Here is a 15,094-nt window from a genome sequence, read left to right as displayed (position 1 = left end):
TCAGAGGTTCACGGAAGCTACCTGGTAAGGAGTAACCTCCCGCAGTGCAGCTGTGCTGTCTGCCAGGATTTGGTAGGTGCGCCAGACTGCTGGCAGATGTGTGGCACTGTGTCCACAAGTGCTAGAACACACTGGCACACCCAGAGCTGTGAACACACGAGCAAGAGTCATCGGTGCCATCTTGGTGCTGGCGGTCACACCTGAGTGCAACAAGTAACTCCTTGGTACTTCATAACAGCCCAGAAGTACCAGGGAGTTAACGTCAAGAAGTCAGCTTGGACCCACGGGGCACATGAGCCAGTGAAACAGTGCTTCCCGTTTGTCCTTCCGGGCAGACAGTCCTGAGACACATTTCATAAGGCTCCTGAGAAGGTCCTGGTCAAACCAGACACCAGTCACCACCAGCACTGGTAAAACTGATGATGCGTCCTGAACTGGTTTTCCCTCCTCTCCTGTTCTCCACATCCCTCACTCTTGCCCACTGGGATTACTTCCCAAATAAGATTACTTCCCAAATAAGCTTGGGAAGATTACTTCTCAAGCCTCTGTCTCTAGCTCTGGTGTGAGTGCGTGTGTGTGTGTTGTGTTGAGTGGGGAGCAGAACGAAGACTAAGACAACTCTGTAGTATTTGTTGTTGCCTGTTTATTTATTAAGGTATAATTTTATACACTAAAACCCACAGCTCTTAAGTGTCCAGTTTGGTGAGTTTTGACAAATACATATACATCCATGTAACTGACACCTCCCCCAATCACTGTAGTCTTGTCTGCACCTGAGAAAATCCCCTTGTACTCTTTTTCAGTCCAGCCCCAGCCCCAGCCCCCAGAAGCAACCACTATTCACATATCTATTGCTGTAGATTCGTCTTGTCTGTTTTGAACTTTATATAGGTAGACTAAACGGGCCATATAGTCATTGTGATGGTGGATGGAAAAGAGTAGAAAATTCTTTGTCGCTCTCTGACAAGAGGTCGGGTCTATTCCCCTTTCTCTTGAATCTGGCTGACCCCGTGACTTGTACTGACGACAGAATGCTGCAGAAGTGCTGTGACCCCACGGCTGTGATTTACGGAGTGTGCAGCCCCGGCGTTCTCAAGCCTGGACGCCTGCTCTGGGAGGTGGTGCTGGCAGAAGTGCTGGCAGCAGCTGGAGAAGGGCCATGAAAGTCTGAAGCAGCGTGTAGGTGTCCAGTAGGGCATCAAGACACGGGAGATGCAGCTAACATGGTACTTAAAGGGCGCCCGAAATCTCTGAAAATAAGAAAGGTGGAAAATATGAGTCAAGCAGGCAATTCAAGGAGCCAGGAAAAAAAGACAGCAGAGTAAAGCTTAAGAAGGTGAGATAAAAGAAATAACAAAGGCAAATGCAAAAACTCATGAAATAGAAAACAGAGAGCATCAATAAAACAAGTTTTTTCTTTGAAAAACTTATGAAAAACTTTAACCAAGAAAAAAGGTAAAAAACCGTATCAAGAATGGAAAAGGGGATCTAACCCCATGTGGGAGACATTTAAAAATTATTTATAACTACTATGGGGACTTCCCTGGTGGCCCAGAGGTGACAACTCCACTCTTCCAATGTAGGGAGCGCGGGTTCAAGCCCTGGTTGGGGAACAAGGATCCCACATTGCTGCAGGTTGTGACCAAAAGTGGTAAAGAATCTGCTTGCTGATGCAGGAGACGCAGGTTCAATTCCTGGGTTGGGAAGATTCCCTGGAGAAGGAGATGGCAACCCACTCCAGTATTCTTGCCTAGGAAATCCCATGGACAGAGGAGCCTTTCGGACTACAGACCATGGGGTGGCAAAAGAGCTGAACGCGACTTGGTGACTAAACAACACCTATAAGCAGCTTCCTGTGACTACATCTGAGCCTCGCTGGGGAGACAGGGAGGTGCAGCCGGCACCAGGCGGTAGACACAGCAGGAGGCCCGGAGAGGCCGAGGGGGCAGGAAGGCGCACCCCACTCCCCCTGAGAGGGGCTGAATTATAATTTTCAAAAGTTGAACACAGCACTTTCACACATAAAATGGACATATGTAAGTCACTGTTTCCAGCTCATTAATTAATGAGGGAGCTGATAAGATGTTAAGACCAGCTGAAAGGAAAATCTGAAAATCAGCCATGTAGACAGGCAATCTGGAACGCTAGACCGAACTTGCTAACAGATTCAGAACTGGTCGATGGGGCAATAAAAGGTAATGTTTGAGGTCGTCTTTTCCAGATGACAGAAGCCAATCCTATCTGTGTGGGACGAGATCCATTTGCATCGTTGTGGACAGGAACTGTTTCCATTTTCTACAGCCCAATTTCTCCCCGATCTGAGCTGTAGAACAGCCTCTTCAAAAGAAAGACAAAGGTCCGGGCAACCCCTGGGGATGGGCCACACCTGGCCCGCCCAGTGTCTCCTGGCCCATTTGCAAGTCCGACAGTTTCTCTAGACAGAAGATTATCTTGGTCTGTTTACACCTGCAGGACAGAGAGCACCTGGATCCAGGATGTTAGAATGACCCATGCAATGCTGAAAGATCCGGATCCCAGGCCACACCCTGGACCCTTCAAAATCTGTCTCTCTTGTCAGCGGTGCCTGGTGGCAGAATATTTATTTATTGTTTACTTATTTGACTGCACCAGGTCTTGGTTGAAGCATGCAGAATCTAATTCCTTGACCAGGGGTAGAAACCAGGGCCCTGGCTTTGGGAGCATGGAGTCTTAACCACTGGACCACCAGGGAAGTCCAGAGAAGTCTCTTTTTTAATATTTTATTTATTTACATCGGGCCCCTTGTGTGGCACATGGGAATCTTAGTTCCCTGGCCAGGGATCAAACCTGGGTCCCCTCCCCTGGAGTCTTAACCACTGGACCACCAGGGAAGTCTGCATCGGGATGTTTAAAGTGCCAGGTGATTCGGAAGTGCAACCAAAGTTGAGAAGCACCGCTCAGAGGACATCCAAGCAGGAGCTACAGGCTAGCAGCCCACCCTCCCCTCCCACCCCCTCCTCACCCCCTCCCAGCCTCATCCTCTGCCCTAGCCTGCCCATCCCTCCTCTCCTCTCCCTGGGCCTGGCATCCCTGTGCATCGGGAGCCACTCACCCCTACCGCCACGCAGACGGGGTCGAGGACATCTCCCCTTCCAAAGGCCCCTCCCCCAGAGGTTAGTCCCAGGAGACGGCCTCTTGAAAGTGTTTTGCTCCTGTACACAGAAGCAACCACAGCTTGAGAGCAGCAAATGAGAAGAAATCTATCATCCTCAGGAAATTGGTTCCGGCTGCCCTGCAGAGTCACAGCAGTCAGAGGGGTCCTTCAAGTGCCCGGCGAAATGAATAGGTTTAATAGTGATGCACCAGCTGTCCCCAGGACACTTGTAAGCACTAGGTGGGCGGGCTTTGGGGGTGCCCCTACCTCTCTGGCAAGATCGGGCACTTGGGGGCCTTGGTCCCCAGTGGCTCCTTTCACAAAAAGCAGGATGGAGCTGATCTCCTTTCAGACTCCAGATACGTTTTCAGCCAGGCTCACATCCCATCCTGGGAGCAACCTGGAGGGGCTGACTGGGAGGGCAGGGCTGGCCTTGACTGGAACTGGCCAGCTTTTCTGGCAGCCAGAACCCTGAGCAAGCTGACCAGACAGAGGATGGAAGACGGGAGCAATGGTTGGTTGGGAGTCCTGCCCCTGGAATGACCCTGAAGACATCCCAGATCCCTGCAGACCGTGATGGCAATCAGGCAGTTGAAGACACCCACTAGCATTTGTCCAGTGATCTCAGGCAAAAGAGCAGCATAGTAATACCTAGGCCCTGAGGTGGCGCTGAAGATCAGATGACCCCAAAGACAGGAAAGCCAGCCTCCACAGTGTGAGCTCACTCCCTCCCTCCCTGGACACCTGAGAATCAGGGCAAAGGCTTGACTCACCTGCAGGTCTCAGATGTGCCCCTTCCGTGGTGGCAGCCACACGTGACCAATGGGACTCAGAGTGGGGCTGGGGCAAACCCAGACGAGCCGCGAGTGTAAAATACACACTGGGTTCTGAAGATCCAGTTTTTTAAAAAAGTAAAATGTCTCACTAATAATTTTTGTCCGACTGCACATTGAAACCATCTGTGGCACGTGCGTGTGCGTGTGTGCTAAGTAGCTTAAGTTGTGTCCAACTCTTTGCAACCCCATGGACAAAGGAGACACCAGATTCCTCTGTCCACAGCATTCTCCAGGCAAGGATACTGGAGTGGGTGCCATGCCCTCCTCCAGGGGATCTTTCTGACACAGGGGTTGAACCCAAGTCTCTTATGTTTCTTGTACTGGCAGGCGGGTTCTTTACCACGAGTGCCAACTGGGAAGCCCATTGTTGGCATACTGAGTTAAATAAATTATTACAAGTAATTTCACGTTTCACTTTTTCAACATGGCTATCACCAATCTAAAATTTTTTGTGTGGCTTGCTGCCAGGAGCCGGCGAGAGACACTCCACTCGTGACAAAGGTCATGAGGAAGGAGGCTCGGCATATGCAAAGGCGGGATTGAGCCTCAGGAGTCCCCCCGGATATTCTCGAGCATCTACCCCCAAAAAACCAGAGTCTGCCTACTTTATTGCTTTGTGCTCTCACCTCTGACTTTACTGGGGGCTGTCCCCTACCACCATCTCACTCTCTCTGTCAAAGAGCTAACTTACAGCTCCAATTAATAAAGTTCCTGGGCAATTAGGAGTGTTTAAATCCAAACCCCTCACATAGCTCTCTAACTCGCCTGACAAGTTTACCCAGAGTCCTACAGCTATGCATACGATTGTTTACAGTCCCCCAGCCTCGAGAGGCACGGGAAGCTTAAGATATTCAAATAGCTTAGAACCTTTCAGAGAGTTAGAAACTGTCAGAATAAACTAGTAAAAGATTTCATTGATGAGCCAATGCTTGCTGCCAAGTTTTCACATCCCCTGAATTGTATCCTTGAATATGTATTAATTAATAGTTGGTATGTAGAAACAATAAGTAGTGGCCTTGGTGTTAGTAACTTTAGACCCTTAAGGTAATAAATTCTTTCCTTTGTTGTAAACCCATTACACATCCGCCCTATAGGAATGCAATTTTATCTTCGGAAGATGGAGCCAAACCTTAAAATAATTACTCTTAGAGAAAATAAGTCTTACGGTTGATAAGTCTTTGTCAAGAGCCATAAAATGTTAATAGGCCTTCTGGCCAGAAGATGATGTAAATCACCTAAACCATTTGTATACGATAAATTTGCAGGAAAGAAACCCTGGTTTTTGATAAGGATCAAAAACTGCTGACTTTGCATCCCCTATTATCCCTATGTGTAACTTAGGGTATAAAAGCCCCTGTTGAAAATAAAGCTATGGACCTTGCTCACCAACGCTTGGTCTCCCCATGTCATTCTTCCCTTTAAATTCCAGCTGAGTCTCCATCTGGAGCGCGGATATCCTCTGCGACCATTTATTTGCCTGGGCTTCTAAGACCCACTCGAGAAGGTGTCTAAGGTGGGGCACCTTCTGCTATTTGAGAGGGCGCCTGCGGCCTCCGTGGTCAGAGCTAACCTGGTATCACGGGTTATATTGATTTTCCGCGTAAACCAAGCTACTCAGCCTGTTTTCTCCACTGAATTTTCCTACTGAGCTATCCTCATTCTATTACTCTTTATATCTCTAATTAACATTTGAATAGGTCGCCTAAGCCGTCTCCCCTTCGAATACCCTGGATCAGCCGGGCTGGACCCCGGCAGCTTGTGTTACCTCCAATACTGTCAGGAGTCCTCAGGGCCACCACGGGACTCTGTTCTGGCCCCAGCTCCTCGGTGTGCCAGCTGCCATGGCCGCAGAGCCCAGGCTGACTCCTTGAGGCCCACACTACACAGTGGACCACAAGGCGCGGCAAACTCTAACTCAACACACCTGGGCGCCTCTGCCCCGCCTCGCCCCCCACCATCCCCGAGGCCCCCTTCTCTGCACGTGTGAGCAATTCCTCAGGAACTACAGGCCACACTCTGCCCCATCTTTGCTTGAGGAGACTTTGTGAATGGCTCTGGGGACTGAAAGGTCTGTTTTCCAAGAGGTTTCCACTCCTGAGGACTCAAACTTCCTGGCCCTTGCTCTGTACAACCTGTTACGCTGGTGGTACCTTCCCAGTCCCCACGCCCACTTCCTCTCACAGGGCTGTGCAGAGGCTTTTGCCTTGGTTAGGGTTGTCAGATAAAATACAGAATACCTGATGAGATCTGAATTCCAAACCAACAACAGAATTTTTTAGTCAGTATATCCCATGCAATATTTAGGCTATACTATTAAAAAATTTTTTTATCTGAAATTCAAACTTAACTTGGGCAGCCTGTTTTGATTTGCTAAACTCGGCAGCCCTGCTTGGACTACGTCTCTGGAGTGGGGTTTGGGTGTGTGGTGCTAAGAGCGTCCACTCTGGGTTCAGGGTCTGCCTCTGCCAGTTCTGTATCCCTAACCTCAAGGCCTCAGTTCTTTCATCTGCACGATGGAGATGACAATCAGGGTCCCTGCTTCACATGATTGTTGTGGGGTGAGATGAGAGCAGCCACAAGAAACCTGGCCTGTCCGAAGTACTCCCCTGCTGTGAGGCAGAGGGGACACGGCAGCGGCCCAAGGTACAGTCGTCAAAGCCAGGGCAGGATGCTCTCCTCCCCGCAAAGGAGGTGTTCTGGAGGTGTCAGGTACAAAGGGCACACTGCCCATGATGCTGCAGCATTCAAAATCTGGGACCCCTGGGACCCCAAGGGGAAAGGTCCTGCTGGGTGGGTTTGGAAGGCAGCCTCTGTCTGCTGAACCCTGGGACTGCTCGAGCCCCCTGACCTGAGTGAGGACAGACAGAGCCACTCAGAGAGGTGACAGGGCTTCGCCAGGTTCTCCTGGGCCTCTCTGAACCACTACACTGGAAGAGATGAGTGGAAATCACCCAGCTAAGCATCAGGCAGCCCGCCAAACACTCCTGGGCTTGTCTCCTCCTCTGGATCGTGACTTCTGCAAGCCATGTGGGGACAGAGGTGGTGACACAGGGGGTAAGCCTGACAAGGCCGGTGCAGCAGGCTCTGGAGAGCCTTGACTGCCAAGTTAACTCTATAGAACTCACGTGACAACGTGTGTATCACGAGCGTTTGCCTGAGCCTGGAGTCAGGTGCACAGCCACTGACGGCAAGCCCCAGATTATAGCTTGGCCTGGCCTGGGGACCTTTCTATACCGCAAAAAAACTTATGACAACAGAAAGATGGCCTGACAGTCTGATGATGGCACTACCACCATCACAGCTCAAAATACAGGCCGGCTTTCCTTCTCCACATCAACAGAAGGAGAAATAGTCGAAGACACTGGGACTCGGGAGAATCTCTGCTGGGAAGTATGGCCCCACCCCGTGCCAGCAGAGTCCCCAACCTCTGTTAACACAAAGCCCCCAGGTCCTGCGTGTGTGCTGGGGATGGGGGCTCCTCGCCCACTGAGAAGCCTGGGTGAGAGTCGGGTGCTCAGGGACTAAGTCACAGGTCTAGGGCACTAGCAGCCGGGAGGGTGTGTGACCTTGAGCCACTCTTCGGTCAGAAACTGAGCTGCTCACTGTGCCCCCTGGAGGCCAAGGGCACACACTCAGCAGGTGGTCACCGAGCGCAGAAGCCATGACATGTACGAAAAGTCTCCTTGGGGTCTGACTCCTTTCATTTATATTCCAACAAAACAGGATCTTAAGCAGGTCAGCATTCAAAAATTATGTAGCTAAGAACGAAATCAGACAAACTCAGAAAATGCTAAAACACAACAACTATATTTCAGGCACAGAGAACCAGGCAGAAACAAACTCAGCCGGTGTTCACTCGGCAAGCACACACCTCCTCCAGTGAACTCACCTGCAAAGAGAGTACAGTGCATCAGTTCTTCGTTCAACTTCAGCAAGTCTGAATATTCAGAGAATGTAAAACTGTCTTATACGATAAAATACCCTTCAAAACCTAAAATATACCTTCCACCCAGAATACGACGTGGCTGGTGCCTACCCTGCAGCGACCCAGCGGCCCCCCTCCTTCCAAGCCTACAGGCTCCAACCCAGTGACTTCCTAACAACAACCCCCACCACCACTCCGAGCACACCGGGGCATCCACCCACCACCACGTGGGGCCCTCAGAAACTTGCCCACACCAGGCACAGTAAACTGCCCTCTGACAACCCCCATAACTCAAGACCAGCCTGCCTATCCCTCCATTCTCCTCCCGTTCTCTCTCACTGGGTAGTCCCCCAGTTTGGCCCCAACTGTTCAGCTCCCCAATCCTCTCACTTTCATGCTTCCTGCCTTCTGTCACGTTTCATCAGCTGGAAACGGCCTTCACTTCCTCACAGGGTTACATCCTGCCGGGTCCCACTGGAAACTCGCCTTGCTGGGGTCCGGCACTTCCTGCTGTCTACCTCTCTGCACCCCAAACCCCGGAAGGGCAGGGACCACACTTTTCTTGACGTTCCCTCCGAAGCAGAGACATAACACTCTGACTGCTGTAGGTACTTCAACGTGATGAAGGATTGCTTCTCCATCAGTGTGCTGACAAAAAGAAGGGCAAAGACAAGAGGAGGAGGAATGATGCTTCACGGAGTAGGGTGAACCACACCAAGGAAATAAAAATGAACCAGTTCCACTAGCAGTTACTGTGTGAGATCCCTAGCAAAGGCCAACAGGAGGACTCTCTCCAAGTGGAACTCGTCTCGGCCTCTGCCCAGGAAGTGAAAGGGCTCAGGTGTCACGATTCCAGTAAGGGTGGCACTGCCCTTCCAGTAACTTCTAGACCTGCACTGTTCCACGCAGCAGCTGCTAGGCACACGTAGCCATTTACATTTAAATTAACATTTCAGGGACTTCCCTGGTGGTCCAGTGGTTAAGAATCCACCTGCCAGTCCAGGGGACACGGGCTCGATCCTTGGTCCAGGAAGAGTCCCACATGCCACAGACCAACTAAGCCCATGCGCCACAACAAAGACCCCGTGCAGCCAAAAAAATAAATAAATAAAACAAAATTGCACTCCAGGATTGTGGCCACCCTACTGAACAGCACAGATATAGACCATTTCCAGCATCACAGAGATGCTTGACTCCTGCTCTGTACACAGGGCTCTTTTGAAATAACAGTTTTTAGCACATCATCTTGTTTAAAACCCACACTGACCTCCTATAATCCTCAGGACAAAGCTCCAAATCCTCAAATGAGCTGCAGGCCCTGCGTGGCCTGTCCCTCCCCCACCTTTTCAGCTTTTCACGCCATTTTCCACTTCATGTTCTGGGCTACAGTGGGCTTTGTTCAGTTCCTCCACTAGCCAATACTAGCTAGGCCACTGGACCTCTGCACACGCTGCCCCCTGGCCTTCCCAGCAAACTCCTACACATCCTTCCGAGCCCACTCAGGGTCTCATCCTCAGGAAAACCTTCCAGTCTCCATCAGGTTCTTTGAGACACGCATTCTTGTAAGCCTGTGCTTTCCTTCAGAGCATTAATATCAGCTTGAATTATACTCTCGTTAGGGTTATTTCCCCAACTAGGCTGTAGTTCCCTGAGAACAAGGTATCATAAAGTATTGAATAAAACAAATATACATGAACACTGTTTATAGGTATTTTCCTTTCAATGAACGTTCTGTTTGCAGTATCATACATGATCATCAAACTGCTGCTAGAATGTTCACACCTGTTACTGCAAATTCAAAACCCAGGAAAACAGTTCTCCTAGGAATTTACTTTAGGTCAGGGTCGGGCTGCCTGGTACAAGGTTGCACCCACAACTGGGCAGGTTCAACAACACAGGAGCCTCTCCCCAGACCACTGGCTTCAGGACCCTGCGTCTCCACCCTTGACTTACCTGGATCCCCCAAACTGACGTCACTCAGAATATGCTCTAGGCTCGCCGCAGAGGAGTAGCAAAGATTGCGATGCCTTCATCCAACCGCCGGGGGCCAGAGAGCTTTCATCTTCTCATAAAACCCTGGGGAAAGAGACCCACGTGCTCTAGGAGAATAAACCCCACGCCCAAGGTCAGGGGCAGCGGCCGGAATAAGTTTCATGGATGTTTACACACACCCTAAACCTCACGCTGCCCTTCCAGCCCGGGATCCAATACCTTTCTAAGGGGTGCAGGGCCTCCTACTGTAGCCCTTCACCCCGTTCCTGGTGCCTGAGTTTGGCCTCTTCCGCCCAACACCCAATTTCTATGCTGGGAATGATTCCTGAAGTCCGGTTGCCGGGAGCTTCGTCAGCGCCCCAGGGCGGGAACTGGCGCCGCGGATCAGCGTCATTCTGCGGGTTTGGGGTTCGGCCAGCGGGTGGGAGCGAGCGAGCACAGCCCCTCTGACACCACATAACACGTGGCGGCCCTGCCTTCCCAATCTAGAGTCAAAAGCAGGTCCGAACACGCACTTCCGGCCGTAAGCGACGGCTTACCACAGAGATGGCAGCTAGAAGATCGCCTTAGCTCTGAAACTGGGTCCTCCATGGCCACCTTAAAGGGGCCGCAGCCGCGAGATGCTGGAGAGGAGCGCCGTAGCTTGGAGGGGAGGGCCCTTAGAGCAAGTGAAGCAGGAGGCCAGCTAGATTTCCGGAATGGAGGCGCATCCCGAGGCAGGGGATAGATAGAATGATCACTCCTGTTTTCCAGGTGAAAAGAGTCATGCTGCAGAGAAGTTTGGCCAGCCAGGAAGCCATTGGCCCTCTCTGTGCCCACAACTGGGCAGGTTCAACAAACAGGAGCCTCTTCCCAGACCATCGGCCTCAGGACACTGCGTCACCCCACTAAACCTACCTGGAACCCCCCAAACCGACGTCACTCTGAATATGCTGTAACCAGCAATCTTGGAATCTGCCTTTAGGCTGGGCGGGCCCTCTGGTTAGCCACAGGCCCCCTCCACTCCCTACGGCTTTACACGATTGTTCACATTTATACCACCTGCGGTCCCAGGAGGGTGCTTGAATTTGTGACTTGGGGGTCTCCAGGCTAAAACCCCCAACTTATTGGCATTCAAATCCTTCAGAATCTAGCCTTGTTTGCCACCACTCTCTCCCTTCCTCAATTACAGGGAACTTCTCACCATGCCCCCTCAACTCCCAGCTCCGCCAGCCTCATCATTCTGCAAGTCTTGAAGGACAGGGTTTGTTTTGAAGGACAGTGCGTGCTGCCCACTCCAGGTGCTGAGCGACGTGGGAGGAGGTGAGGCAAGCAGTCAGACAGACTCTGTTTTGCTACTTACAGTATAGTTTAACTCATGGGCCTCTATTTCTCTGTATGTGACATAAAAAGGCTGCAGCAGGTCCCAGCCTTCATTTATCAGTAAATCTTTGTTTTTAGATGCAATATTTTTCAGAAATCCAGTAGTTAATACAGATAAACTTTTTATTTATTTTTTTTCTTTTTTTGAATCCGCCACGGGTGTACATGTGTTCCCCATCCTTTAAAAAGATAAACTTTTTAAAACCCAACAACAAAGAGACCAAAAAAAAAAAAAAACCCAAACCCACCAACCATTTAAAAATGGACAAATAATTCAAACTTATCTCCAAAGAAGACATCCAAATGGCTGATGGTCACATGAAAAGGTGGTCAACGTTGGGACTTGCCTGGTGGTCCAGTGGTTGGGAATCCGCCTGCCAATGCCGGGGACATGGATTCAACCCCTGGTCCAGGAAGATCCCATGTGCCTCAGAGCAGCTAAGCCCATGTGCCACAACTACTGAGCCTGCGCTCTAGAGCCCTCATGCCCGCAACTAAGGGAGCCCCGGCGCTCAGGGGCCCGTGCTCCACAACAAGAGAAGCCGCCCCAGTGAGAAGCCCGTGCACTGCAAGGAAGAGTAGCCCCTGCTTGCTGCAACTAGAGAAAGCCGTGTGACACAACAAAGATCCAGCCCAGCCAAAAATAAGTAAATAGATAATTAAAAAAGAAAGATGGTCAGCATCTTTAGTCATCAGGGGAATACACATCAAAACCACAAGGAGATGCCATTCATATCTAGAAGCAAAAAATCTGAAAATGAGAACTGATGGGGAACAACACAAGAGAGCCCAGAGGGAGGGAGAAGCCAGATGACAATCAGGAGCTCAGTGTTGCACTTTCCCTGGTGGCTTTCCTAGTGGGGACGCCTGGTAATTTTCCTGGAGAAATGCCTGGGATGGGAGGGAGTGTGCCTAGAATAGCAGGAATGCCTGGGCTCAGTGGAATTTTTAGTGATCCAGAGATTTTCTTGCAGCCATGCAGGATCCAGAAGTTACTGTGACCTTCCGGGATATGGCCCAGAACCCAGAAAAGATGTCAAAATATCAGAGCAACCCAAAGGTTATGAATCTCATCAGTAAATTGTCAGCCAAATTTGGAGGTCAAGCATAAAGCCCTTCTTTTAATTTTATCTTTTGGGGCCTTTTTGTTTGTTTGTTTTCTCTAGGCATCATACCCTTCTGACAAATAAAGCCCCTGCTGAAGGAAAAGCAACTTAGATCACCTAATGGATGTCACAATAATATGAACCAGCATATCTCTGACCGTCTTATGAAGAAAGCTGGGGTACTTTGAAGATAATTCCTACTTCTCTGCCCCAAATGCAACTGAAATATTCTTACAGTGGTTTGCCATTAGGGTGTTCATCAGATAAGTTTTCCTACTAGAAATTAAAAACTTTAAACAATTTTTAAAACTTAAACATATCTAAAACAAAATTTTTAAAGAATAAATAATAAAAAAGAATATGAATGTGTGGAAAAAAGAAACTAGATAAAGTAGGAGACGCTCTGGGGGAACTGAGACAGCCCTGTGAGGCCTTGAGCTGGCCTGGTTCCAGAGGTTTCCTATAAGTTCTGTGGACAGCAGGTACCTCAGATGGTATAGAATCTGCCTGCAAGGCAGGAGACCCAGGTTCAATCCCTGGGTCAGGAAGATCCCTGGAGAAGGGAATGGCTACCCACTGCAGTATTCTTGCCTGGAGAATCGCATGGACAGAGGAGCCTGGCGGGCTACAGCCCATGGGGTCATAAAGAGTTGGACAGGACTGAGCAACTAACACGTTTACAGCCCAGAAAGCAGAGGGTGCCACCACGGGACACCCCCAGGACTCTTCCAGCTCTCAGGTCCTGGATCCATAGAGTCACACACACGTCCTGGCCTTGGGGGAAGTTATGGTTTAGGGGAAAGGTTTGCATGAAGCCTGCAGTGCGAGAAACGCTACAGGGGAATAGAGTTCCCGGGAGCGACTATGACACGTAAGTGTCCAGATCGTTCTGCGTTATTCCCAGGGAGACAGGACAGAGGGTCCTCCAGTGGAACAGTCTCTACAACACTGGACATTAAACGAACACGTCTTTGTGTCCTGTCCTATTTCCATCTGCTGAAATGCTACCTGGATGTGGGTTCTTTTTTTAATACATAACTTTTTGTTTACTTATATTTATTCTTTACTGGGTCTTTGTTGCTGCGCAGGCTTTTCTCTAGTTGTGGCGAGTGGGGGCTACTCTTCGTTACAGCGCAAGGGCTTCTCACTGGTGGCTTCTCTTGTTGCAGAGCACGGGCTCTAGGCACATGGGCTTCGGTAGCTGTGGTGCTTGGGCTCAGTAATTGTGATTCCAAGGCTCCAGAGCACAGGCCCAATAGTTGTGGTGCATGGGCTTAGTTGATGCACCGCATGTGGGCTCTTCCCAGACCAGACGTGGAACCTATGTTTCCTGTACTGGCACGTGGATTTTTTACCACGTGCCACCAGGGAAGCCCCTGGATGTGGGTTCTTAACACTGAAACTTCAGCTTTTGTCTGTGACTGCACCTCTAGAGAACAGTCTCAGTTTTTTCTTTTCCTTTTTAACCATGTCGTGTGGCTTGCAGGATCTTAGTTCCCTGACCAGGGATCGCATCTGGATCCTGGCAGTGAGAGTGAGACAGGAGATAGGCCCCAGGGTGAACAGCTGGAATTCATTTCCTGTGGACAGAAGCTCCATGACAGCAGGAGCGAGAGAGCAGGCTGGGCCCTGCCCCAGATAAGAGATAAAAGACCACACATTCCTCATTCTTGAAGTCAAGCAGACCTTTCTGACTACACATGCGCAGAAAAGCTCCTTGGAGGTCAAAAAGGGAGAAGGACGCTTCCCCACAGTAAGTGATGCCAACCCACCCCCGGGCCTCTTTGCTAGAATCCATCCTGGTTGAGAGATGCACACACGTGGGAGCACCCTGAGATATGCCCAATACAGACCAGGCAAAGCACGATGATTGGCCAAAGGAAACCTGGAAGAAATGCCCCATAAAAGCAATTCAAACTACCACAAGGGCGCGACTCTCTCTCTCTGAGCCTGCCAGTGTGGCTGTCCGCATGTACTCTTTTTCCTCCTAATAAATACTTTACAGTTTCATTACTTTTTTCTGTCTTTGTGGGAATTTATTTCTGCAAAGCCGTACAGGCCAGGGCCTTGTCACTGGCCCACTGGTTCCTTGTGGGTGTGTGTGTGTGTGTGTGTGTGTATGTGTCTGTGTGTGTGTTAGTCGCTCAATTGTGCCCAGCTCTTTGTGATACCATGGACTGTAGCCCGCTAGGGCCCTCTCCATGTAATTCTCCAGGGAAGAACATTGGAGAGGGTAGCCATTCCCTTCTCCAGGGGATCTTCCTGACCCAGGAATTGAACCCCGGTCTCCTGCATTGCAAGTGAATCTTTACCATCTGAGCCACCACGGAAGGCCTCCTGGTGGTCTAAGGGCTAGGATTCAGTGCTCTCCCTCCTGTGGCCTGACTTCAATCTCTGGCTGGGAATTGAAACCCTGCTTCAAGCCGCTGCAGACTGAGGCCACCCAAGATCAAAAGAGCCGAGTCCTAACCACTGGACTGCCAAGGGATTCCCACGACATCAGTCGTCACTAGTTCTCCTACACGACGAGTGTGCTGGGCACCTGAGCAGGGGGTGGAGGGAACCTTCGAACCCACGGGGGGAGACTCCTGAGAACACTCCGTGTGGCTGATGGCATGCCCGCACGTGGCTCCTGGAATGTCCCCCAGCTGTCTCCTGATCACTCCGTTCCAGCCCTTCTGTGGGGTTGGCCTCCGCTGGTCGAGGCGTGGTGACAGCATGCTTATTTTCCCCAAAGAAT

The 15,094-nt window shown here is 50.4% G+C and overlaps 1 long non-coding RNA gene and 1 other non-coding gene across 2 annotated transcripts; both read right to left on the bottom strand.

Moving 5' to 3' along the window:
• Nucleotides 1-7,757: 7,757 nt before the first annotated feature.
• On the bottom strand, nt 7,758-10,386 carry LOC100196898 (uncharacterized). The gene is made up of 4 exons (XR_001494392.3): nt 10,106-10,386; nt 9,848-9,970; nt 8,285-8,542; nt 7,758-7,858 (listed from the first exon to the last, which is right to left on the bottom strand). It is a non-coding gene; the product is annotated as an uncharacterized lncRNA (long non-coding RNA).
• MIR6516 (microRNA mir-6516) lies at nt 9,628-9,689 on the bottom strand. The gene has a single exon (NR_107848.1). It is a non-coding gene; the product is annotated as a microRNA mir-6516 (primary transcript).
• Nucleotides 10,387-15,094: the final 4,708 nt, after the last annotated feature.

This window comes from Bos taurus, chromosome 19 (genome assembly GCF_002263795.3).
Source record: "Bos taurus isolate L1 Dominette 01449 registration number 42190680 breed Hereford chromosome 19, ARS-UCD2.0, whole genome shotgun sequence".
Classification (NCBI taxonomy): Eukaryota; Metazoa; Chordata; class Mammalia; order Artiodactyla; family Bovidae; genus Bos; species Bos taurus.
This window is presented reverse-complemented; position numbering and strand designations above follow the sequence as displayed.